The 27173-nt window shown below is 46.3% G+C and overlaps 1 protein-coding gene and 1 long non-coding RNA gene across 2 annotated transcripts in view; one reads left to right on the plus strand and one right to left on the minus strand.

Moving 5' to 3' along the window:
• Positions 1 to 447: 447 nt before the first annotated feature.
• On the minus strand, positions 448 to 3789 carry LOC111744542. The gene is made up of 2 exons (XR_002782189.1): positions 1560 to 3789; positions 448 to 1046 (listed from the first exon to the last, which is right to left on the minus strand). It is a non-coding gene; the product is annotated as an uncharacterized LOC111744542 (long non-coding RNA).
• Positions 3790 to 3900: 111 nt separating this feature from the next.
• Positions 3901 to 27173, plus strand: part of TEAD4 (TEA domain transcription factor 4) — a 66430-nt gene continuing 43157 nt past the window's right edge. Inside the window, exons 1-2 of the mRNA XM_011367858.2 lie at positions 3901 to 4045; positions 4502 to 4614. The gene's annotated coding sequence lies outside the window, so the exon portion shown is untranslated. The remainder of the gene's footprint in view (positions 4046 to 4501; positions 4615 to 27173) is intronic.

Genomic DNA, 27173 nt, shown 5'->3' on the forward strand with positions numbered 1-27173 from the left:
ATTTAGAATGTTACATTAGTGGAGTAGGGCGCCTGCACCTAAAATATGTAAACATATTTCAGCTTATTGTGTCATGCATGTGTGGCTGAATGGCCAGTATTGTACTCTGATATGTGTGGAGCCATCCGAACCCCTGGAGAACAGAAGAGGAGCACAAGAAGTGCACGTACTACTGGGCTGCCCCCCCAATAGAACTGCGCTTCACACAATAAAGTTGGTGCCTGCCGTTTCATTCTCATGTAGGCCTTTTATGCATTCTTCTTACTGGGCGTCTCACCATCGAACCTTCCCTTCTCAATCAGCTCGGTGCTGACACCTCCATTATGATTTTTTTAAAAGGAAGATCCTAGATATCTGACCCTAAAGACCACCTAGGAACTACAGAGAAACTCTGAGAATCATGTGGAGAAGGCTTCAACTGCTGGGCTCTGGAAACCAACAGTTCTGTTTCAGTCTGGAAATATATTGTATTAGTTTGCTAGGGCTGCCATAACAAAATACCACAGATCGGGTGGGTTAGACAGAAATTTATCTGCCTAGAAGTCCAGGATCAAGATGTTGGCAGCTTTGGTTTCTTCAGAGGCTTCTGTCATGGGCTTGTAGATGGCCCTCTTCTGGGTCAACTGGTCTTTGTGAGTTGTCTGTGTCCTAATCTCTTCTTAAAAGGATACCAGTCAGATTGGATTAGGGCTCACTCTAAAGATCTGATTTTTACTTAATCACCTCTTTAAAGACATTATCTCCAAATCTAGTCACATTCAAGGTACTGGGCATTAGGACTTAAACACATGAATTTGGGGGATGGGGGACAGAGATCAGCCTGTAGCTCCTCTTAGTGGACCTAGAGTCTCTTCTGTTTCACATTTATCTTTGATGAAGAGGCAGTAGAACTAATATTACGCTGATCAAATTACACACTTTTTATTCTATAGAGGAAAAAAAAGACTAAACAACTTTGATAAAAATCTGTTCTTCAAAACACAAGATACAGTTCAGTTGTGATGGAGTGAAGAGTCTTAAGGAATAAAAGCCAATGGAAATATAGTCTGGAGAAGTAAAACAAGAAAAGGAAGCTGAGAGTCAGATGACCAGGGCCCCAGTAGAGTTAGCACATCATACTTTTGGGGGGCGGGGTATGCCTGAGGATTATCTCAAAAGCAGTAGATTTGCCTTTTACCTAAAAGCTAGGAAACAATCTTTCCTTGACTCTGTCCTAGTCAATTTATTAGGCTATTAAATTCAGTTGTGGGTGGGTTTTTTTCTTAAGATGTGGAAATATTAGGGAAGGGTTAGATATACAGTACTAGTCACATTTTTCCTCATTATAAAGGAAGTACAACTTTGTTATAGAAAATAAAGAAAAATGAGAAAATAAAGAAATCCTTTCAGGGGGATCACTTTGTAAATTATATAAACGCCTAACCACTATGATGTACACCTGAAACTAATAATAACAATATTGAATGTCAACTGTAATAACGAATATTAACTATGTGCAAAAGGCAAGATTTACAGAATTAAATATTTACAATATAAAAAAAAGTCCCTTAATCTTCTACTTGCATGGGAACATGGCATTCTTGAAGACATAGAGCTCTCTAGAAGCTTATAAGGGTATGGACCAAGAGGCTGAAATCGTGAAGTCACGCCATGCCAGCTGGAGTCGTTTATAATCTTGGATGGTTAAAACTTGGAAGGAATAAACCAGTCTGGTATCCGAATTTTCTCTCAGTAGTCCTTGCTGTAGCGACACTCAAAGGTTGTTCTGTCTCCACCCTGGACTCTGTCCTGCCTTCCTCTCAATCCTCTTAACCTGGTGGGACCCACCTTCCAACTCAACCTATTCCTCCTTTTGTTTGAACTCTGGACTATTTTCTAGACCTTTTCCCTCAACCTCAACCCCAGGACCACTGCCTGAGTTTAGGGCACCTGATTCTCCAATCCAGCCCCAACACTGTTGCCAGAGAGGTCTTTCTGATGCTGGTACTGATTATGTCACACCTGTGTCTAAAGGGCCTTTCTGACACCCAAACTCCTCAGCACAGGATCCAATGATCTTCAGATTCTGGCACCCACTACTTATTGTAATCTATTCTCCCCAGCTCCTATTCTCCAGCCACACCAGGTTACAAGACTTCTCCTGACCCCTTGTGTACAGGCTACCATAATTTTGTGGGTATTCCAGTCTTAATTTGGCAAACTCTCATTTATCCTTCAAGAGCTAGAACAAATGTCACCTCTATTAACTTGGATTTCATTGTTCCTTACCTTGGTTTCCCATTGAACTTTATATAATTCTCTCTCTCTTCCCATCTAGATTGTGAACTTCTTGAGCACAGGGCAGGGAGCTCAAAGTGAAGACACTCAACCAATGATTGTTACATTAAATAGGTAGTGCTTACAGTTTGTACTTCATTTGGTGCCTGTATACTGTCCTGTATTGCAATCTTTTCATGTGTATGAGGTGTGAGCAGGGCCTGGTGTGACTCATTATTTAACAAGTATACCAGAATTTATATATGCAAATGAGAGCTGGTGCCTTCAAAGTCTTCCTCTTATGGGACTGGATACTTCCTCCAGCGATGGTCATTACTCAAAACACCTTTGGAACATCTCTCTTGGAAACAACTTCGGCTTTTATAGCACTTTTTCCCCCAATATCCTCTGTGGTAGCATTTTTTTTTTTTCACTTTTTCAATTTTTTTTTTTATGCACTTATCTATCCCAGGCACCATGCTGGTGCTGGGTGAAAGATAAGATAAATCAGACATTTACTCAGTCTTCAAGGAAGTTTCTGTTTGGTCAGGGAGATAAGATCTGGACATCCACTGCAATTCAAGGTTAAGTGATAATACTCCACAGAGGTTGGATTTGATTTTTGGAAAAAGACAAAAGTCCTTTGCTTTCAACCTCCCAACAAAGTGGATGACAAGACATTTGTGAAAACACAATGCTTTAAGCCAAGGTGTTCTGAAGACCACCAAATGGGATCCCATTGCATTCCCAGTACCTCTCTCCCCACAAGAGACTAAACTCTTCTGGTATGTGTTTGAAACCCAGACTCCCACTTTATGCCAATGCTCTTGCATGTACACAGTCTTCCCAGCTAAATGATAAGCTCTTTGAGGGTAGGTGCAGAGGTCATTTTCTTCATCACTGTTTTCACAGCACCTGGTGGACACATAATATGTGCTGCATACTCACTGAGTTACTCTCATGTCAGACCATACTGACTTCACACCGAGTATCCTTTCCCTCGTTCGCTTTACCCTTTGTAGTGACAACTCTGCGGATCCGCAAAAGCTAGGAGGACTGAAGCACTAATAATGCTGGGGAGGGCACGCGAGGGGGCACTGGCAGAGGACCTGGGACTAGAGCCCTTAGTTCCTGCTTCCTGGTCCCCAGAAGTGAGTGTCCCTTGGTGGTAGCCACGCGGAGGGAGCAGCTCTTCCTGCGCGCCGGGCGCTCGCCCCTGTCCCGGCCTTTGGCAGACTTGTGCAAAGGGACGTCGGCTCGCAGCTGGGGACGCAGCGGGTGGCAGGGCACGAGGCCGGAGCTTGGTCCATCCACGGGACACCCCCGCCCCGGCTAAGGGGAAGGTTTTCAGCTCCTCGGAAAGAGAGTCGTAGACTCCGCCCGGAGGGCCAGGAACCGCGGACTTGCAGAGGAGGAAGAGTCGGGCCGAGGGATCAAAGGGAAAGTTTGTGTGCGGGGGAGCGGCTAAGGCCGGATCCAGAAACAGAGGTCAAAGTTGGGGGTCCGCGAGGCCCTGCCGCCAGCTCTGCGCCTCCGCCCCTCCCCCGCCCGGCTCCCTCCCTCGCCGGCTCCGCCCCGCCCCGCAGCCCTCTCTACCCCGCCCGCGTCCCAGTCTCCTCCCCGAGGGGCTGGTGGCGGGGCCGCCACTCCCTCCGGCTCCCTCCTTCAGCTGCGCGCATCTCATACCAGCCCTCATTCCGCACATTCCAAGCTCCCTCCTTTCAAACTCCAGGCTGGGGGTGGGAGGGCCCGCAGCTCCGGCTCCAGCGCCAGCCGCCTCGTCCGCCAGGTGAGTGCGGGGCCCGCCGCGCGCTCCAGCCGCGTGCTCCTCACTCCTTTCTTTCCGCCTCGCCCCTTCGCGCCTGGACGTCCCGGCTCTGGCTGCGCTGCGTCCTCCGTCCCTCTCTCTTCCCCGCTCCGTCCGCGGCTTCCAGACCCCTCTCCGGCTTCCCACCGTCGCTCCACCCCGCAGCCGGCCCGTTTCCCCGGCTCCCTTCCTCTGGCCGTTGACTCACTGCTCCAGGAATAGGGATCTCCCGTGTTTTCCCGGCAGTCCCGTCCTGGGAAAACTCCTCCCTCCGCGCGCGCCGCTCCGCTCCACTCCACTCGGCGCGCGCGGCCGGCTGGAGGCGAGCTGGGCTCCGGGGCGCGGGGTCGGCTCAGCCCCGCCCTCCTCCCCGCCCAGCGTGTGGGTCTTGGGGCGGGAGCCCAGTCTCTGCGCGCTGACCCCCTGTCGTCCCTGCAGAGCCTGCGCCCGCCGCCCGGGACCTCAGCGGAGCCGCGGCTTCAAGAATTAGCGGGCGGGCTCCGTGGAACTGGCTTAGCGCAGCCGCCCCACCTTCCCGCACCCTGGGACGGGTAAGGCTGCGGGGAGGGGAGGTGCCGGGAGGCGGTAGCACTTCGTCAGCTGGCAGGCATCGGGGACGCGTGAAGATTGACTAGGCAGTGAGAGGGACACGTGGAGGCTGTGCGGACTTCATGGTCGGGGTGGGATATGAGGCGCGTGGGGGGAAAGGGAGTCTGGGGAGCTGAAAGGACCAGAGGTAGAACTGAGAACCCCGACGATGGAAGAGACCCCGCACCCATGCCTCTTTGCTGCTGGACTTTTTTCGGGTTTGGAAGACAGAGCCCTGGAGGAAGGTGTGTTGGTTGTTTTAAGTGCTGAGGCTCTTCGAGAGCGGTGGAGATCTGTATAAAAAGACCCTGCTCCCCAGGTGCTGAGAAGCCTGATGTGTCCAGGATGGGGACTAGTGGATCTAGGGAGCTGAACTCCCAAACCCCAAAGCGAACATTTTCCAGGACACACGCCCTCTGTGCACAGGTGTATAAAGGGGGTTCTGGTCAGATCGAGTGGGTGTCTAATGAGCTCATGTGATGGTAGTCTTGACTGTCCTGTGTCCTCAGCTTTGGGTGTATGTGAGGGTGGTATCTGTTCACATATGACTCACCTTGGCTTCCAGTAGGTGTATTTGTTTGTGTCGAACATGAGTGTATTTCCAGTTGAGAAAAATACTGTCTGAAAGTATGAGTGTCTGAGTCCTTGTGCAATGCCCCGTCTCTAAGTGTGTATTTTTCTGTGAGGATGTTGGTTCTGGGCATGACTATGCTTCCTCCCTGTAACGGTAGACCAGAGACAGTGCCTCTGGTTATATGTGTGCAGGGATAATTTGTAGTCCTGGGAGCCTGTGGCCCTCAGGCTCTGTTCACCCTGGACTGGGCAGAGCTGGAAGGAGCTGTCATTTTGAGGGAGAGTGGGTTCTGTTCTTGCCTGAAACTGTTTAGAGAATAAGCGGATAGAAGGCTAAAGGAAGTTGAGATCTTTGTCTTGTTGATGCGATGGGTTATTGATAGTTAAGAGCTGGGGATGATTGTGGGATTGGACCCCCCAGAAAGAGGAGACCATTTGAATCTTGAGACTTGTGTAGACAATATTTTTAAAGTTGTCCCCAAGGACAAAGAGGAATCAATGTATATCAACCTGAACTTTCTACTGGTCCAACTCTCCTTGGAGCTGTCAGGTAGTCAAATGGGTGACTTCATTCTTTATAATTTGCTAGACCATTCTGTTGTTTCCTTTGGCAAGGGGAATGACTGGTTCATTCTGTAAAGGCCACAGTACCAGCCTGGGAGGAAGGGCTGCCTCTGATTTGCTGGTTGACTGGTGGAGAGACCCTACTGGGTGGGTGTCTGTTTCCCTATCACTTCCTTTCTGCTTTGCTTTCTGTTGTCTCTCCATTTGGGGTTTTACTATCCAAAACATTTTAGAGTGAACCGGATAGGAGAGAGAGCCACAATGTCTAGGATATCAACAGATGCAACATAGAATGTGGGGGTGGGAGTGGGGAGCACAGGCAGACGTCAGAGCTTTGCATCCCACAACATGATGACCTGTGCATAGTGTTTAGGGCTTCTTGGAAGGAAGGAATAAGACACTCAGAGGGGTGGAGACTCTGGTCACTGCTCCTCCATGCACCCTGAGGATGCGGATGTTCTGGTGGGAGCCTCCTCACTCTCTCATCTCCTTGGGCCAGGTGTGCAGCTGGGGCTTCAAGGTGTCTGATCTAAAGGCTCTATTGATGGAATAGAAAGGGTACATATTTGGGGTCAGACATACCTGGGTACAAATCTGGACCATTACTGGACCTTTGAGGCTCTCAGGCTCTTTCCTGATGGGAGGTGGTTTAATTAATAGCTACTCAAAAAGTTTGTTGTGAAAATTTAATGTTTGCAAAATTTGAAAATTCAATTCAGTGCTTGACACATCCTGGGGACTCAATAGCCAGTGTCCCCAAGCATAGAACCTTTTATTTCCTGGGATTCCTTTGAACACCCTTTGATAAACCCTGCCCTGTTCATTCATGTTTATGTAGCAAACATGAATCCGACATTTACTGTAGGCTAGGGCCTGCACCATGTTCTTCTTCCTTAGGAACCAGGGTAGCTAGCAGCCCAGGTGAAGGTGGGGGCAGGGCTTTATCACAGGGGAGCACAGGGCCTCCAACTCCTATGTTCTAATTCCAGAGAAAACTTGCTAAACATTTATTGGACACTCCAATTTCATCATCTAACTCCCCTATATTAAAAATGGGGAAACTGAGGCCCCTATAGGGCAGTAACTTTCTTAAGATTGCACAACTAGTGAGTTGCAGACCTGGGACTAGAATTCACTGTTTTTACTTTGCATTCTCTCTCCTGCTCTGTGGATCCCAAAGCTCAGACCCCTTAGCCACCTTCATCTAACATGGGGGAGGCTGGAACAGTTTGACCTGGGCGATGTCTGTCATCTTGTGGCTCAGATAAGGTTTTTAGGAGATAGAAATACTCCCCTTCGTTCCAGTAGAAAGTACAGAACTGTGGAATCTGAGAATGCCAACTCTGGAAGAGGCCCTCAAGAGGTCTTTAAAACGTACCCTCCTTTCTCCTAGCTTGTCTGATCATGACTCGGCCAGGTAGAGAAGGGTCTCTATCTTTCTGAGATCTCCTGGGATGCAGATGTTACAGCCTCCTGTGGCTTCTATTCTGGAGTGTTGCGCTGCTGGCCGGCAGCTGTCACAGGGCAATCAATACCTGTTGCCTAACCTGTGGCTTCTCTCCTCTCCCGGTGGAGGTGGAGAACGTGGGTCGCACTTTGCTCCACTGCCTTTCCTGAGTTGAGGTCAGTCTGGGGGCAGTGGGAAATTCAGGACTTGTAAGGGTGGCTCTACCTTGCCTGTCTTCCTTTGCCCCCCATGACCCTTTGTTGGCAGGGTTTGGGATGATAGCTCCCTTTAAAGCTCTGAAATTGGAGCTGAACAGCTGCTCTCCAGTCCCCCTTCCCTCCCCCAGGGGTTTAACCGGCTCAGGGGCCCAGGTGGAGGTGGGGGCAGGGCTTTGTCCTCGGGCAGCACAGAGTCTCCACCTCCTATGTTCTAATTCCAGCTTTGCCTTGACCTCTTCCGAAGTGACGGTTCTTCCCTTGTTTTTGGGTTTTCCATTTAGATAGTAGAGAGATTCTGATTACCTCCTGTGTCATATGGTCCTGGAACCTTTGGCTAGTAGCCACTGGGTCTTTGGGAACTTTTCTGCTAGAACTTCCGTCCCTAAGATCTGTGCCCACACCTCCTGCTTTTAATATTGGCAGGCTCCTGGAAAGGCAGGAGGATGGGCCTTGCTCCCTGTAGTGTGGGCCAGTTCCCTGGCTGGGTGCTGAGGGTAGGCGGGCCCCCATGGGTGGGGACTCAGCTTCCTTTGACCCAAACTTCATGGGAACAATAGACTTCAGAGGAGTCACCAGGGGCAGGAAATGGGAGCTGTGCAAAGGCAGGGTGACCCTTTGCGGGGGGATGGGATTGCATATCCGGCCGAAAGGAAGGGCAGGGTGTTGGGGGCAGTGCAAAGGGCACTGGGGAGGGGCCAATGACACATAGGGTGGGCCTCTCCTCTGAAGGGGGCTGTTGACTCACTGAAACCTGAGCTGCTTAGAACCCATTATTTGGCTGAGCATTCTGCTTTGTGTCTTACTAGCAAAGGCATTGAGTTTGCTGTTTGCCAGCCTCGGCTGGTGCCCAGCTCACCCCTGCCATAACCAGGTCTTCGTCTTCCCTTCAGGCCCCCCGAGATGACAGTGTGAATCATCCCAAGTAGGATAAAAGGCTAGTTTTGTTTCTTCCTGGCTGATCTCCACCTTGGCTTTGAGCCTTGAGTAATAGTTGACTGGGGAGGTGATTTGTGCAGTGGGCAGAGCTCTGGGTGGAGCGACAACAGGCCTGGGTCAGCTGGATAACATAGAGGGATTTTTTTTTTAGCCACAAGCAGAGCAAGTAGACACAGGACAGGCAGGGGGAGATTCCTGCTTGAAGCAGGTGGTGGAATGTTCTGGGAGGCAGAGCGCTCTTATCTCGCCTTCATCTTTGTGAGGGTAGAACAGACTTTACAAGAAGGCTAGGGAGGGGTTGGGAGATGTGAGAGCCAGACCACACCGAATTGCTTTTCTTGAGTGCAGATTGCCACATTCTTACAGGTCGGGTTTTGGGGTCCTGAGAGAAGCTGCAGGAGTGACCACAGAATCACTCCAGGGTCTGGGAGGAGGTAAAGGTGGCAAAATAACAAATGCTGTCTTGATTTAGTTCTTCAGTGTGGCAAGATGGAGATCATGGAAATGGGAGGTTGGTGAGCTTCTTATTGATCCCTTGCCAAATTTTAGGTCAGATATTTGAACAGTCTATAGGGAATGCAAAAATGAAGTTGAGATAACTAGTAGCCAACATGTGTTTACCAAGTCTTGGAAAATAATCTAATTTGGGTGGAGAAATGTCCACCCAAATCATTAGACTCAAAGTAAGAACTTTGAGTCTAATGATTTTCTTGGATTCAAGAGAAGTAAATACAGCAGTCAGCTGGATTTGTAGCTGGTTCAAAGAGGACCCTGGGTACTGGTACTGAGCTCATGTCACCTTTGGGGGAGGTCTAGTAATATGTCACAGAGCTTTCTTTTTGGCTTTGTCCTCTATCAGTTCTGTGGGTGTTTAGGATAGCAAGCATATTGGATGGCAGAGCCAGGATTTGAAAGCATCTGAATTGACTAGAATGCAGAGATTAAGCAGAAATATGAAATAAAAAGAAATTTTGTTTGTTAAAATTAATACATGCTCATTGTAGAAAATCTTTATAAATTAAAGGAGAAACAAAATGGTACATAGTACCACAACTTAGAGATGAGTATAGTTAATATTTTGGTATATGTCTCTCTAAATTTACATTCATGCAAATCTATATATTTTAACATAATTGCAGTTATACTCTATCCTGTTTTTTCCATATTGAATATTATATAGTAATATCCCATGTCATAAAAAATGATTTAAAGTCATAATTGTAAGGACCTGAAAACGATTACCTTATATGAATACACCTTAACTTATTTAACTGTACCCTACTGGACTTTTAAAAATTGTTTTCAAATTTTAGACATTAAAAATGACTTGATATCTAGCAAGGTTAAACATATATACTTTCCTCAAGATGAAACCTAATAGATTTAAATATAAAATCCTGCATTTAAGTTCAAAACATCATTTATAAGTATAGAACAGGAACTTACTATCAGTTCTTGTGGGAAAACATACTTGGGCGTTTTGGACGGCAAAGAAAGGGGAAGGGAAATTAGCATTTATGAAGTGCCTATTAGGTGTCAGGCATTATTCTAAACATTTTTGCCTACCTCATCTCCTTTAATCTTCACAGCAGCTCCGTGAGATAGGATTTGCTTTTTCTTTTTTCTTTTTTTTTTCAACTCTACTGTACAGAAGAGGAAAAAGGTTACACAGAGAATAATGCTAGGGTTGGAGTTTGAACCTGGGTTGATCTGACTCCCCTGCCTCCTACCCCCCTATTAAATCCTGAGCCTGTGTGGCTAGTAGTGGGCTGGGATCTTCATCAAGGAAAGTGAAATCTTAGTTCACTAAGCTCTGTGAGCCACATCTGATTTTGGAGGGTGGATACACCTTCACCTATTAAGTACTGAGCTTGCTGACGTATGAGTGTCTTAGAGGTTGGATGAGGATCGGAACCTGTCTTGTCATCAGGGTGCTGTCATTTCTCGTTTCCAGAAGGCGTCCTCTTTGCAGCAATAGCAGATCAGGTCCATCTGCTCTGAACTCAGTTTTACTGTGTAGTACCACATAGAACTACATAGAATTTATGTGTAGAACTTGTTAGGAATGCTTTGGAGAAAGTGTCTGCACTGGGTGAGGAAATGACCTCTGGTGCCACTGCTTCCTCTGTGTGGTCCTGGGTCTCAGTTTCTCCACATGCAGCAGATGGAGCTTGCACTAGGCGACGTGGGAGGTATTTTCCCACTCTGACATTCTGGGTTCCTGCTGGAGGGAGGTAAAGCTGGAGGCAAGGCTGAGAGATGTGGGGTGGGAAGGGGCAGGGTCCGAGTGGTTAGAGAGAGGAGACAGAATGGGGAGCTGTGGGAGTTACTGCCTGGCTCTTCATCATCTTTGTACAAGCTGAACCAGTGGGTGTTAGGGACAGGCCCCACCCTTGAGGTTGGGGCAGGGGGAAGATGATGGCAGCATGGAGTGGTGGCTATGAGTACAGGCTCCAGAGCTGTGCTGTCTAATAGAGCTGTAATGTAAGCCAGGTATGTGATTTTAAGTAATCTAGGAACCACATTAAGAAGTGAAAAAAAAGCAGTAAAGTGAGTTTTAATAATATATTTTATTAAACTACTATGTCTAAAATATTATTATTTAAACATGTAATCAAGTTTTAAAAAATTGAGATAGTTTACATTTTTTTCATGCATAGTGTTCAAAATCCAGCATATATTATTTTACACTTAATAGCACATCTCAATTTGGACTAGCCACTTAAGTGCCAAGTAGCCATCCGTGGCTAATGGCTAGAGTTTAGACAGGATAGCCAACCTGCCTAGATTTGAATCCCTTTTTTGCCACTTATGAGCTATGTGGCCTTAGTCAAATGATCTAACTCTAATATGTCTTATTTTCCCTCTCTGCAAAATGGGGACAGTAATATTACTAGAACCAACCTCATGGAGTTGATGTGTAGATTAAACTAGTCAACGTTTATTAAGTACTTAGTTTTTTGCCTGGCATATACTAATCACTGTATAAATGTTTATCAAGTAAATAACTTATAAACCCTGGACAAGCTAGAGTTTGTAAAAAGGAGAAGCTGGTGATGTGCCTGGAAAAAAACAATCATAGAATGGCCCTATGGTGTTACCAGTCCACTTCGCCTGTACCCTGTAGTTCTGCATAATGAAATTGACTTCAGATAAGACGGACCCTATCTACTATTGCTGCAGAGAGCCTGCCTTCTGGAAGTGAGATATGATAGTACCCTGATGACAAGACAGTTTCTGGTTCTTCAACAGGTGTGTCCTGTACACCTGTCAGCTTGGGGCTTGGAATTGTATTGGGTGGCGTGGAGGAAGCAAAAGCATCCTCAGAGATGCTCCATTGTAAATTGCATGACCTGATGTTGGAATGGGAGGGGAGGTCACTTCTAGCACTTGAAGGTTTAAGCAATAGTTGTGCCGCTTATGCAAGAGCAGAAATAAAGCTATATCAGTGGCTTCTGATACCCTCTTCAGAACACCGTCAGCCCAGCACTGCCAGCCCGCCTCTCTTGGCACCAGCCCCCTCCGCTTGTGCCAGCTCTCAGCCAATCAACAGTGTTCACAGCACCCACTGTGTGCCTGGACTGTGTCGGGTGCAATGAGGGGAGTGTGGGATCAGGACCTGGTCCTGGTCTTCATGGAGCTTGCCATTCAGCTGGGGAGACAGACTGAATAGCAAGTACTGATAACCTGCTAGATGAAAGAAGGACCAATTAGAGGCATAAACAAATGCCAAGGGGGTGCCTGGTAAAGGTGACTCATTCTGATGGGGCTGGGAGCGGTCAGGGAAAGCTTCAAGGAGGAGGAGGCACCCAGCTGGCTTTGTGGGATGGGTAGGGTTTTGATTGCTCTGTGTGCAAGTAAGAGAGGGACAGAGTGGGAGAGGGAAGAAGAAAGAGGGAGAAATGTCTGAGAAGATAGAGAAGAAATAGTGATTTTAGGGCTATAGTTATGAAATAATTAGAGGAGGGGAGATAACGGGGCTTTATGAAAGAAGTAGATTTGAGCTGGGCCCTCTGGGCAGAATAAGGAGGACTTTTTAAAATTTACATACAGCAAAATTTACTCTTTGTGGTGTACAGTTCTATGGGTTTTAACAAATGCGTCAAGTTGAGTATTTACTGCCCCAATCAAGATGAAGAATAGGTCCATCTCTTCAAACAGTGCCCTCATGTACTGCCCCTTTATCCATCCCTCCCTCTTTCCCCATGCCATCCCCTCACAACACTGATCTGCTCTCCACTCCTGTGATTGTGCCTTTTCAAGAATGTCAGATGGACTTATACAGTGTGTAACTTTGAGGTCTACTTCTTCCACTCAGCATAATACCTTGAGATCCACCCAAGTTGTGTGTATCAATAATTTATTCCTTTTTATTGCTGAGTAGTAGTCCATTGTGTGGATGGATGTACTACCGTGTATTTGTTCATTCATTCACTGGTTGAAGGACTTTTGGATTGTTTCCAGCCTTCGTTGATTATGAGTAAAGCTGCTGTCAGCATTTGTGTCCAGGTTTTTGTGCGAACACAGGCTTTCATTTCTCTTGGGTAAATACCTAGGAGTGGGGGTGCAGGGTCATATGGTATATGTATGTTTAATGTTTTAAGAAACTGCTAAACTGTTTTCTCAAGTATACCATTTTGCCTGCCTACTGGCAAAGCATGAGAGTTCCATTATAAGATATCTTCAGTAGCACTCGGTGTTGTCAGGCTTCTTTATGTTTTTGTTTTTGCCATTCTACATACGGGTATAGTAGAATCTCATGGTGGTTTTAATTTGCTTTTCCTTACTGACTAATGATGTTGAACATCTTTTTGCGTGTTTATTTGCCATTCATATAACGTCTTCGGTAAAGTGTTAGTCCAAATGTTTTGAAAGTTGTTTAATATTCTGAATGCAAGTCTTTTGTCAGATGTGTGATTTACAAATTTTTGTAGAAAACTCATTTAAGGAAAAAATCTCCAAAAGAAGATGATGGGTGCGAGAGACTCTGAGAGCAAGATGAAGAGTTTGGTTTCCTAAGCCTTGGCCTTTTTCTTCGAGGGCAAAGGGGGGTGCCGGATGGGGGTAACACCCAGAGAAAAACCTATGAAAGAGATAGGAAGGAAGAGGGCATTCTGTGAAGTCTATTCCCGACTTAGCACCTGCCATAGAGCATGTCTTAAGAATAAGAGGCACCGGTGGTGGCTTGGTTTGCTGGGCACCTCCCTGGCTGGTTGGCTACATCTGGTCTATTTTGCATGGCCGGCTGGGTCAGGCTGGGCTGGCGCCATCCAGAACAACAAATGCTTGTGCCCAGCCTAGGTATCAACCACTTACATGGCCTTGTTTCCAAACTGGGTGACCATGCATTTTGGAATGGGAGGTGGGGCAATTGTCAGGGCTGCAGGGGTAAGCCACTGGGTGGGAGTGTGGCTGGTGCAAGAGAGAATCAGTGGGGTGCATTTTCTGGGTCAGGGTGAGTCCTCTGTGATGGTGACCTCAGCGAAGGATCTGAGGGCTTTGGGCCATGCCATTGGAATTTCTAGAGCATCTCAATCCTCATGTCTATCCCTGTCCAGGCAAGGTGGCTCTGAGATGGAAGAACATTTTTCTATGAAAAATAACCAAGGGTAGGATGGGTGCTGCCTCCTGTCTCTTCTTTATGCTCAGTCCAACCTATTCCACTCTTGTATCCTGGGAGCTATGGCACTGTCCAGATGCTTGAGTCTTCATTGTTCCCTGGAGCAGGTCTTTTCCAGAGATGATTAGGACCTAGGGGTGGGGAGTAGGGCCAAGCTGAAGAGGGCATCCTGCTTTCCTGGAGCTGCTAATGCTGGCTGCCCCAAGGGCCTTGCAGGCTCCTCTGGCTCCCTGATGCTCTGGGCACTGGTGGGCTGCTCCCCAGGACTGATACCTCCTGCCCGGCTCCTTCCACCTGAGCAGGGCATGCTCCCAGAGCCCCTGTCTGGAGTGCCTTGTGCTGCGCGAATGCCTGGTATTGTGCACCCTGTGGTCCTGGCATGGTGGAGCATGTTCGTGTCTCTCTGTGCGAGCAGCTTGTTGGGCATACCCACCCCACGTCTGGAGAACAAGCACTTGGTGAGCAGCACACTATGCTTGTGCGTATAAACTCACATCCTGTCAGTTCCCCAGAAGGGATCGCCACATGAAGGGATTCAGTGGCAAGTCCTGTTAGGCAAAGACTCATCTCTCTATTTGAGATCTGAATTTGCACAGGACAGGCCTACTTAAGTGATGCCAACTAGTTTGGTTCAGTGCTTTTGCCTCCCCAGTAGCTTCACGACTTTTGCTTTCTTTAAGAATCCTAAAGAAAGACCCTGAGAAGAAAAAAAGGCTTACTTTCCCTACCTTTTTTGTTTTTTTAATTAATATCTTTTATTTATTTGAGCAGTTTTGGGTTTACAGAAAAATTAAGCAGAAAGTGTAGAGTTTCCTCCTTTTCCCCCAATTTCTCCTGTTAACATCTTACACTAAAATTCATAGTTTACATTAGGGTCCACTCTTTCTGTTGTTCATTCTGTGGGTTTTGACAAATGCACACATGCATGTATCCACCATTACAGTGTCATACAGAATAGTTTCACTGTTCTCAAAATCCTCTCTGCTCCACCTGTTCATCCCTCCACTGGTCTTTTTCCTGTCTCTATAGTTTGCCTTTTCCAGAATGTTGTATGGTTGGAATCATGCAATATATAGCCTTTTTAGATTGGTTTTCAGATTGGTTTTCACTAGTAATATGCCTTTCATATTCCTCTGTGTTTTCATGGCTTGGTAGCTTATTTCTTATTGTTGCTAAATGATATTCTACTTTTTCCACCATTTCTCTTTGTAAGTGGAGATACTAAGATCCAAAGAGGGGAAGCAACTAACTGGCTCAAGAGGCACCACGAATTTGTAGCAAGGCTGAGCTTGGGGCCTAATTCACCTTCCTTCTGAGAACTTGTTCGAAGGGGCTTCTGTGACAGGCACTGTACTGAGGCCTGAAGACTTTCATCATAGCTTCATTGGCCCCTTTAGAGGCTCCAGGGCAGCCACAGGGTGGGGTGGGGAGTAGAGGGCTCTGGACACCCACTTGCTGTGACCCACTTCCTGAATGTGTTAGGGCTAGGCCCACAGACACGCACATCCCTGGCTGCTTAGAAGGGATGGCTGGGGGCAGTGTCCCAGGTCTTAGCTCCTGGAGAGCTGAGGGGATAGGATGCCGCCCTCTGGGGGTGGAGGGTCTGCAGAATGGACGGAGACTGCTACTACCCCAAGGGCTTAGGGCCTGTATCCACTCAGGAATCTTATCTCCCTCCTCTTCATCTCTGAGCTACCTACTATCCCCTCCCTGTTGAGATACCTCCCATTGCTTCCCTCTCTACCTACTTGTCTCTGCTCTTGTTGTCTTTCATTCTTCTTGTGCTTCTCTCCACGGCTTCCCAGAAGGAATCACTTCTCGCTGGTCCTTGCCCCCTCCATCATCCGTCCAATAATCACTCATGATTGAGGAGCCCTTCCAAGAGCCACCCTCTGTGCCTGTATCTTATGAATACAACCGAACCTAATCCTCAAGACAGTACCATGAGGAGATAACATCATTACCTCTGGAATATATTTGGGAGGACACAGGCTCAGAGAGTTGAGTAGCTTGCCCAGGGATACTGGACACTGGACCAGCATGAGGTCCAGCCAGGATCTGAGCCCAGGAGTGACTCCAGAGCCCAGGCCTGAATCTCTTGTCCTCAGCCTCTCTCCTGCCCAGGCCAGGACTGACAAGGTAGGTTCTTTATGACTGTGGTTTCAACATGTCTTACACTGGGTAGGATTGTGGGGGTCCTCTTTTTGCCTTCTTTTCTGTCACCTTCTCCCCATTCTTATCCTGTCAAGAAACAAGATGTGGTAACTTTTCACATTAAAAGGTTAGTGGGGTGCGGAGGAGTGGACGCTGTGTTCCTGGTTCTTTATGTGTTTTGTTTCACTTAATCCTTTATCTCTCTGCACAGCAAAGCTTCTCCCTCTTTGAGAGATGAGGAGATGGAAGCTTTAGGGAGGTTAAATAAGTTGCTGGGAAGAGGTACATCTTAATTCAGGTCCTACCGCCCTGAAGCTTCTTCACAATGGACCAGATGCTTGCCAAGCTTGCCCCAGACCTTAACGCCGGTTGGGACAGGAAGAGGCAGGTGCTCCGGTGATGGGAGTTCAGGCTTTGTGACACCTAGGTTTTGTGTGGTTTTATGATTTTTTTGAGAATGGCCCTTTTCTGGCCTCCAGCAAGCCCTGGCCAGCTTTCTAAAGTCACACTGGGGTCAGTTTTTTCCAGCTGAGTACATGGCCCAGCCCAGCCCCACCCGGCCCATTTCTCTGCTGGGCTGTTTTCCTCTCCTCCACTCCCTCTCCTTCCTTCATCCCTAGGGACTCTCCTGCCTGTGGCCTAGGAACTCTTCTGTCTTGTCTCTTTTTGTTTCTAGCTACAAATAGGCCATTTTCCTTTGTCTCCTGTATCTCAGGCCCAGGTCTCCTGAAGTGCTTCCTTTTCCCCTTCTCTGTCCACATCTTTTCCTCTTCTATCTTTTTTTAAAAAATTACATAACATAAATTTTACCATTTTAACCATTTTAAGTGTACAGTTCAGCAGCTTCAGGAAGTACACTGACAGTGTTGTGCTATTATCTCCATTTGTCTTCAGAAGTGTTCATTGTTCTGAACAGAAATTCTGTTCCCGTTAAACACGTTATTTGTGGTCATTATGTTTTATAAAGTCACCGAGAACCCTGAGTTAGCAGACACTAAACAATTGTTTCTAGGGCTAGGTTCCTGTAAGCCTCTGGTGCAATGTTTTCATCAACTGATTACTTCATAACCTTGGTTTTGTGTTTGTTTCTGCTCAAAGACATTTTATTTAATGTATATTCTGATTCATTACCATAGAACTCAGCCAACAGCACTCTAACTCATGCCTGGAAAAAGCTTATCTAACACATTTTCTCCATGCGGTACATCACAGCCTTCTTAGAACATTGGATGGCACTTCAGCACTACACTTGGGGACCGTTTTAAACAGCAAAACCAATAACAAAAAGTACAAAAATGGGGAGAACATGGTACTAAATAGACCATGAAAAGGACACTTGTTTACAGTGTAAGAGCTGAGACCAGAAGGCAGAGCGCAGCCCTGTTCAACCTCAGCTGGGAACGTGAGTGACTCACATTTTTGGCTGTTCAGCACTTGCTCATGTCTGCAAATGACTGAAAGCACCACAAGCATTGATTTGGGGGTTACACGTTTTTAAAAGTTTTTATAAGAGTTTATTTGAGTCAAACTGATAACAACTGCTGGAAAACAAAATCTCAAATCTTTTGTAGGGTTGGGTGATTTACAAATTTTAGTGAATAGGTGAATTTGCAGATATGGACTCTGTGAATATTCTGTATATAATAAGGATTGACTGTATTTACATCTTCACAGGGAACCCTGGACCCCTGCCCCACCCCACCCCTCAGATTGAAGGACATTGGCATGGTATTCAAAGCCTGGCATATAGCAGGTGCTCAATGTACAGCTTTGAACATATGTGACTCGGTATTCAAAGCCTGGCGTATAGCAGGTGCTCAATGTACAACTTTGAGTGAATGAATGAAAGACGCAAAGGGCTGATGCACTAATGGTAAGATGTTAGGCAAGACAATAAACAGGGAGGGATTCTTTTGGCTGGGGAACCTGCTTAACCATGTATGTGGGTCACCTGCTCCTCTCCTTCCTAGGGACCAGCTCTCTCCTCTCTCATCCTCCAGATGCCGGTCATGGTAGTTGTAATTGTGTAGCATCAAATTGCAGGGTTAAGGTTTAGTTCCAGCCCCTGTTTCAACTAGCTGTGCATACTTTTGGCAGGGCACTTCACCTGTAAATTGGAGGCAACTTTCTTCTCTGGATTTTTCCTCACTCACACCAACCTTGGGAACCCCGCACCTCCCAGCTGGGATCTTCACCAGAGGCTGTGGGGGCAGTGGGGTCTATGCTGAGAAAGGGACCGGGAAGACTTTCGCATCCACAGAAACGCCTCTTAGCTGGTCAGTCAGGGTCTGGTACCCGTCCCTGATACTCTCTGCTTCTAACTTAAATTTCTCACATTGTAGACTCACACCGCTCCCCAGAACCACTGGCAAAGAGGTCAGCGTGGCCTTGTGGTAGGAGAGAGGCAATTTGCTGTGAGAGGAACTGAGCTTCTTCACTTACACCTTTGGGGCTTGGGCTCAGCACTTCACCCGAGGAGCCCCAGCCTCATCATCTGAAATAGAGTGCTACAGCCTACCTCAGGGGAATGTTGGGGGTATTAGAGGAGATGTCAGCCCGGTGCCAGGTAGGAGTAGGCATTAAACAATGGTACCTGCTAGCCTTAATATTAAAATTATTCTCTCTCTGGTAAGCAGAATGTCTGTGTCTCTCGGTATCCTGGGTACCTCCTCAACAGCTAGGCCTCCCTCCCATGATTTTTCGGCTGCTCACATATGCCCTGCCTAGTGCACGGGGGCCGTGCATAAGGTGGGGAGGCAGCACCATGCTGGGGAGACGGGCTCCCTGCTCTGACCTTGCTCTGCTTGGGGATGGGTTCTCCCTTCTTGCCCCAGGCCCCTGTCTTCTTCCCTCTCCAGCCTCCTGAATTATAATTAAGCAGCCAATCTCCTAGGCACCTTGGGGCATATAAATTTTCCCTGGTCCTCAGACATCTCTGGCTATAGTTAGTAAGAAGGACAGTGGCTTAGAATGAAAGACAGAAGACGACTGAGGAGGCTGAACGAGTAGTTGAGGCAACAAGTATTACAGGCCTGAGGCCTTTGTGGGCTGGGGCCAGGGAACCCTTCAGGGCAGAGGCAAGCCATGGCAGAGCTGTGTGCCTTGTACCTGCTTTCACTGAAGCCTCTCACACTTCCTAGTACTTAAATATTTAAGTGCGTGTGATGTAGGGAAGAGGCATGAAAGCTACACAAACTGACCTGTTGTATTCAGAGCCTGCAATATGCTGCCAGACCACAGGAAACCTACAGAACAAAGGAAGATTCCTGCTGGGGTAACTAACAATCTATTTACCTACACCATGAAAGGAAAACAGGAAAACAAAGTCTTTAAGTCATACTCTACACAAAACAAACCCAACCATTCATTCACTGTGGCCAGACCATGGGGAACCCACAGAACAAAGGCAGAGATTACTAACATGCATTTAATGCTGCATATGCATACCTTTCACGCTGCATACCCATACCACCAAAGGAAAATAGGAAACAAAGTCTTTAAACTAATTTGTAGAAACTAAGACGGAAGGTAAACTGAATTCCTCGAACACTCCAGGTTTCTCTCATTCTCTGTCTTTGAGAGGAGACCACACCGTTGGTGGAGCATTATTCTTTCTCTAATAAACTTCCCTTTTGTCTCTAACTCTGACCTGCCCTTGAATTCTTTCCGGCTTGCAGTCAAGGACCCTCTCTCCTGGGGCAGGACTTGAGTCCCCACTCAGAGGGATTCACGTTGTCCTGCATTGTATGTGTACCAGTCCTCCATCTAAAGTCTAAACCCCTGAGGGCCTAAACCCCTTTCTCCAGGAATAGGTACTCAATAGATAGTTTAAAAAAAAATATTTAAATTTACACTTACCGAAATATAATTGACATAAAATTATGATATGTTTAATGTATATGTCTGGTGATTTGATATTTGTGTACATTATGACAGAGTTCCCCCCACCTATCTAGTTAATTAACACATCTGTCACCTGACGTATTTATCTTTTTTAGAAGTTTGAGTTCTTCATTTGCGTTCTACTCTCTTTGCAAATTTTAAGTATACTATACAGTGTTATCAACTATAATACTATGTTTTACATTGGTTCCTCAGAACTTATTCACCTTATAGCTGGAAGTGTGTACCCCTTTAGCATCTCCTTGTTCCCCTACCCTCAGTAGGTGTTTGTCAATAGACTGTTTATTAGAATTGAGTAAGTACAAAGGCCCACCCTAAGCAGGAAAACAATATGAGTAAACTCGAGGTTTAGGAGGTGGTGAGAGACCAAGGGGGCTGGAGGGCAGACTGGGAATGAGTCTGGAAGAAGGCCAGGGTCTCCTGTTCCCGCTGTCCTCTCTCGTTCTTATTTAAGAAATGAGGTCAGGGCAGTGAAGGCTCAGAAATTCCCCCCAAATCAGGGTGTTTGCTCTTCTGCTTTAATGCAACTTGTGGCCCTATCTCCAGAGTCTAGTCTGGTGGGAATAGCTAGGATAACGATGGGAGGAGCCATTTTCTTCTCTGAAATGAATTGGGCAGGTAAGGTACACGTTCCGTTCACTGTAGATGTTCCATAGCCACAACTGTATTAGATTGGACAAAGCACCTGGGGTCAGACACATGACTCCTGGCCTTGATAATCAAGCTTCACAGATAATTGCACCAACCTGAAGAAGGATTCCTGGTCTGGGATTGAGACAGAAGGGACTTGCTCCCACCCTGCATTACTTTAGCCACTCCCTCTAACGTCTACATTATTATAACTCTGGGACAAATGTATCTTGAAAATTAGGATGGATCTCCTGGAAGGAAACTCCAAATTTTCTTTTCCTCGCAGTTTCTCAGTTATAGGAGTCATTGGAATGAAGGAAGCAGCAGAGGTATCAGTGGGCAGGAGGTCAGAGCCCACAGATCATGAGAATCCTGATGTGGCTGGAATCTTTAGCCTAGATCCCAGAGCTCTTGGATTCAGAGCAGGGAGAAGAGGGGTGGAGAGAACCATTTTTATTTTCGTAATTGGAAGAGAGATTCAGGTCCTCTCCTAATTGTCTCTCCCTAACTTTCTAGATGACACCAGGCAAGTGTTATATACTTTCTGAGTTTCAGTCTCCATCACTTCCAGTTTGGGGTCAAGGAGCATAGGGAGGAGGTTATAACATGTATTGACCCCCAACAAGTTAAGGAAGTGAGTAGTAGATTTGTCCCTGACCGAGGAAAGGGGATCAGGGGGAGAATCAATTCCTTAAGGATGATATCTATTACCTAAATTCCCAACAATGGGGCAGGAGTAGTGGGTGAGAAATATCATGTTCTCAAGTAGCTTACAGTCCAGACAGGGAAGTAGATGAGCAAAGTGTGATCACTTTTACAGGACCAGATGTCATGTGTTGAGTTGCATATTGGGTGCTATAGAGGCTAGGGAGAGTTAGGTGGGGCTTAGAAATCACCGATGGCCATGGAAGACTCCTGAAGGGGGTAGGTTTTGAGAGCTGGAGGTGTGTGTCTTAAGGACACAGTCGTGGACCGGGCGGAGGACAGGACTTTAGGACCTGAGGTCTGGTTTTGCTAGTTTCTCAGGGCAGGTTATTGGCCTCCCTTGAGCCTCAGTTTCTCCACTTATAACCTGGGGACCATAATTCCCTTCCTGTCCTGAAAGAGGTTTTGAGGAGCTTATTGTTCTCATTAGAAAGATCCTAACAAAAGTCCCTAAGTTCATGAATCTTCTGAAATTTCCTGAGTAACCAGCATCTGTTGCCTCTAGGATGGAGCTGAGCGTTACTTGGGCCTGGTGCTTGCACTGGATAGACCATCTGGTGAGCTTTTGGGTGGGGTAGGGGGCAGAGCAGGAGGCCTCCAGGCCAGGCCTTAGAGCCAAGTCAGGGATTATTTTTATTCCTCTGCTCATGGCACATGGCCCAGGGTTAACGATGCCATCTGTCACCCCCCACCACCACCACCCCCCAGCTCTCATCCTGGCAGGGCCCAAGGGTCACTGTGGAGCACTTGGGAGGGAAGGAGGAGGAGGAGTGGGGATCCTTTTCTGGGATGGTGTTGGCTTACCCCGTTCTCCTAGCTGTGGGGCAGGAGCCATGTGAGAGGTTTGCCTAGCGAGGGAAGCAGCTGCCAGGCCTGAGGCTGTGGGTGTTGAGGGTGGGAGAGGCTAGATCGAGAGACAGGAGCAGCAGGCCACACAGGGCTGGGAGCAACTCCATTTTGGTAACAAATCCCGTGGCCCAGGGCCTTGGATGACCCGCTGCCCTGCTTTCTCTGGGACAGACCCAATCTTGGGGACACAGAGTGCAGGTCCTCAGAAAACCTCCCTTGTGGGACAGTGTCTGGCACAAGCCTGGCTCTCCTCAGGTCTGGTATTCTGCTGGGCTGCCCTGGACCCAACTTCTGCAGGGACCCAGAATGCTCATTTCACCTGCTTAGCTTTAGTGAGGGCAGGCCCAGAGACCACAACCTCTGGCTCTCAGGAGGGGTCCTGCAGGATTAGGGAGGTTAGGCCTCCTCTTTTTCCTTCTCTCCTAACTTTCTGGACTCCACAGCACCCTCTGCCTGGCCCAGACTATCCAGCCATGTTTAGTGTCAGGTTCCAGAAGACAATCTAGGCTAAAACCAGGATGTATGAGGCCTTAGATATTAATATTATTAATTAATGCTAATTAACATTAGATATTAGGGCTTAAGGTATATACGTACCCATCAGGTCCATTTAGGACTTTAGACCTATCACTTGAAGCATTATTTATAGCTTCGTGAGGGTAGTGATGGTGCCAATAAATAGCTTTAATTGAGCATTGACTGTGTCGGGCCCCATACATCTCATCTTACTGATCATATATGGGACATCTCTCCATGGAAGGTCAGTTCCCTAGCCTTTTCTGAGCAAAGCCCAGGTGAAAGTCTGCAAGGTATGTCTAGAAGCTGTTAGATGAGCTCCCTGAGGATGTGGAGGGCCTGTGCAAGGAGTGTAAGCCACAGACACTGTTAGGACAGAAGAGATCTTTGATCCCAGTGGGAGCAAACCATTGTCTTGGTTTTATGGATGAGCAAGCAGGCCTGGAGAAATGGAGAGGTTGACCGTGGTCACAAAGTTGCTCGTAGAACTGGAACCGAAACCAGTCTCTTGATTCCCAGACGTGACACTTCCAAAGTAAATCTCACAGGGATTTACAGCAATTCAGATTCTCCCTCTGGTGTACCAAAGTCCAGATAGTTGCTGAGATTTTCTTGTATTTCCTGACACTAAACACAGAACAGTTTATCCTCCTCACAGAGAAATCATTATCGCAAAGAACACTTACAAGATATCCATTCATTTGTTCATTCATTTGTTCTCCAGCATTGTTCAGTGTGCTGAGGACTCACTGGAAAAAGACAACTATCCCTGCCCTCCGTGGTGTCTAAAGTGTGACGAAGGAGGCCAGTCTTTATGGGAGATGGCGGCTGGGATATGCAAAGTGTGGGAATCTTTTGGAGCGCGTAAGAGGGTGCTTAATCCAGACTTGAGGTCAGGGTTATCCTCCCAGAGGAAGTTACTTTTTGGCTAGGCCTTAATCAGATGAAATAGAAACAGGGAGGAAAGTTAGTTATAAGCAACACTTCCAGGCATAGAGAAGGAGCTTAGTATGTTGTGAGTGTCATTTGGATAATTGAGTTTGGGGGTTGGGAGTGGGTGCAAAGAAGGGTGTATAAAGAATGGTGCAGACGTATGGAAGGTATAGCAGGAGAGCAGGAATCAGCTGCTGACGGGCTTTATAAAATTTCATTACAGAGCATGTAATTTTATCTAGTCATGGGAAAGCCATTGAAAGATCTTAAGTAATAGAGGAATCACGGAATCAGATTTGTATTGTAGAAAAATCACTCTGGATGCCGTGTAAAGATTATGGAGTCTGGATGGGGCTGGTGCAGTCATCCAGATGAGCCCTGGTGGAAGGTTTGGATTAGTGCTCTGTTAGAGAAAGAGAAGTGTGTTCAAGAAGACATTTAGGAGATAGAAAGACAGGTTATGGTCATCGTTTATGGCATATAAGAGGGAAAAGTCAATATATACTCTTAGGTGTCTGGCCTCTAGATGGATGGTGGTGTCCTTTCCTGAGAGTGACAGAAGAGGAGAAGCAGGACTCAGGGGCAGGCTGCAGATTTGATTTTGAACATGTTGAATTTGAGGAACTTTGGGAATGACTGATTAGAACTGCCTGGTTGATAGGCCTAAACTCAGGAAAGACCTACAGATTTGGAAATCAAAAACATATAGTGGAAGTGTAAGCCATGGGTGGGAACCCCGCCGCAGGATATGTTTAGGATTAAAAAAAAAAAAAAGAGGTCAGGTCAGAACTCTGATGAAAACATATATGGAATGGGTCTGGCAAAATCTGAAGCCAAGGAGAAGAAAGGCAGAGTGAAGACAATGATTTAAACAACTTAAGAATTGTCTTCGGTCTTCTGTATATTTTGAGGACCAGCTTATTAAGTTGTGTGAAAATCTTGTGGGATTTTTAATCAAAACTTCATTGAAATTATGATTTATTGTAGAAATTCAATACCTTTATGATATTTTCCCAATCATGAACATACAATATCCTGTTCATTTATTTAGATATTTTATGACTTTCAAAAACAGTTACAGTTTTCTCTGTAAAGAGCTTATCTGTTGTTAGGTTTATCACTAGATAAATTATGGTTTTGGTTTCTAAATGGAATACTTTAAAAAAATTACATTGTCTAATACTTTCTGGTATAAATGAATGTAATTTTGATATTGATCTTGATATATTCTCATGGAAGTTTTTATAATTTGATTGTAGAATCTTCAATCTTCTATCATTCCTTTGAACAATGACAGTTTTACTTCCTTTCCAATCTTTAGATCTCTTTTTCTTGTCCTGCTGTGTTAGCTAGGATTTCTATTACACTGTGAATATAAATGTTGAAAATGAGGATTCTTTATCTTATTCCTGACGATAAAGGTAATACTTCTGGTGTTTAATTATTAACTGTTGCATAAGTAAAAGTTCTGGTCACCAATTCCAATGTGTGTGTGGGGGGGGAGGGGGTTTTTCCACTCCAAGTAGAGAGTCTCCAGCACCAGCTAGTGTTCTACAGTTCAACTAAATTCTGACACTAGCTACCCAGAGATAGCGTCAGATCTCGCAGGTTAGGGGCTCCGCCCCACAAGACTGCTCCCCACTTCAGATGCCAGTCACAAACCCAGGTTATCACAAGCTATACATTAGAGGTTCCAACAACCCTCTCCTTGGGTTCAGTTGATTTGCTAGAGTGGCTCACAGAACTCGGAGAAACATTTTATTTAGTAGATTACTGGTTTATTAGAAAAGAATATACCAGGAACAGCCAGATAGACTGGGGAAAGGACGCGGAGCTGCCACGCTCCCTCCAGGTGTACATCACTCTCTCCAAATCTCCATGTGTTCACCAGTTCAGAAGCTCTTCGAACCCTCTTCTCCTTCTTCTTCTTTTTTTTAATTAAAAGAGCTTTTATTGGGGAAAAAAACGAGGGTTCGTTTTATTTGTTTCTTAGTAATGGCATCATTGTAGGGAAGAACAAAGTGAGTATGGAGAATCAAATCCCTTCAAGGAGAGGCTCAAGCTGCCCAGAATTCCTCGTCCTTCTCCACTTTGGGCACTAGCTGGGGGAAGTGAAAGGGAAGAAGTAGGGCATGGTTGATAAAGCTGACAGAGCAGACAACGGCGTGGTGGGTTATATCTTGGGCCCATGGGAGGTGGGTGTGGGTCAGGAGCTCCTTGGCATCCAGGTTTGGCTGTGAGTTTTTTCCCTTCCCTTTCTTGGCTTTGGCCTTGGCTTTGGTCTTGGTGATGTAGGCTTGGGCACTCACATGGTCTCCTGGACTGGAGCATTGGACTACGCCTTCTTCAGGGAGCTTTGGTGAGGTTTGGTGGCCATGTTCCCATTATACACCTTCCCAGCTCTCAAACTTCTTGCAAAGGCTCCAAACTCTTCTTTCCAGTTGCATGGCACCCTGTGCTGGATGGGCTGAGTCTGGGCCCTGCAGGCACCCCCGCGGAAACCTACACTCAGGACTTTCTGCTAGGGGTGCAGGGCTCTCGGATCCACTCCCCACTTTTGCTCCCTGGGCACCCTTCTTTGTCTTTCTTTTCGGCCACCACAGAGATGAACGACAGCAGGATGAGGAGGGCCAGGAAGAGTAAGCCTTGGTGCTGCATCTCACTTGATGCCTGTGCCCTCCCACCGGGCTCTCCTTTTGGGTTTTTATAGAGGCTTCAGTACATAGGTATGATTGATTAAATCACTGTCTATAGGCATTTTACTCAAGCTTCAGCTTCTTTCTCCTCCCCAGAGGTGGCTGGAGAGAGGGTACTGAAAGTTCCAACCCTCTAATTATATGGTTGGTTCTCTTGACCACCAGCCCCATCCTTAGGTGCTTTCCCAAAGTCACCTCATTCACATAACAAGACACTTCTTTCTCTCTCATCACTTAGGAAATTCCAAGGGTTCCAGGAGCTCTGTGCCAGAAACCTAGACCGAAGACCAAATACGCATTTTAAATCACAATATCGAAGTAGGTTTTTGGAAGATAACTTTCGTCAGGTTAAAGAAGTTCCTTTTGTTTCTAGTAGTTGCTAAGAGTTTTTATTGTGAATGGATCTTGAATTTTATCAAATGCATCTTTTGAACTTACGGTTCAAAAACATGATTTTTCTGTGTGCATGTATGTGTGCAGGCACATGTGTGTATTACATGGTCAAATAGTCGTCGTTGTAGTTCTTGTTTTTATATAGTTAATATTGTTTAGATCTACTCTTATTTTTACCAGTTACTTGCTCACCACTCTTTCATGTGTGTAATGCTTTCTTTTCATATGAATTTCTTTTCGTTTTTTAAAAATGCTTCCTTTACTGTTATTATTTTACTTTTTTGCAGTGAGGGTCTGTTAGTACTCAATTCTCTCCACCTTTGTCTGAAAATACTTTTATTTAATGTTCACTCTGGAATGATATTTTGGTTGGGTTTTAAATTCT

This window comes from Pteropus vampyrus, unplaced genomic scaffold (assembly GCF_000151845.1).
Source record: "Pteropus vampyrus isolate Shadow unplaced genomic scaffold, Pvam_2.0 Scaffold137, whole genome shotgun sequence".
Classification (NCBI taxonomy): domain Eukaryota; kingdom Metazoa; phylum Chordata; class Mammalia; order Chiroptera; family Pteropodidae; genus Pteropus; species Pteropus vampyrus.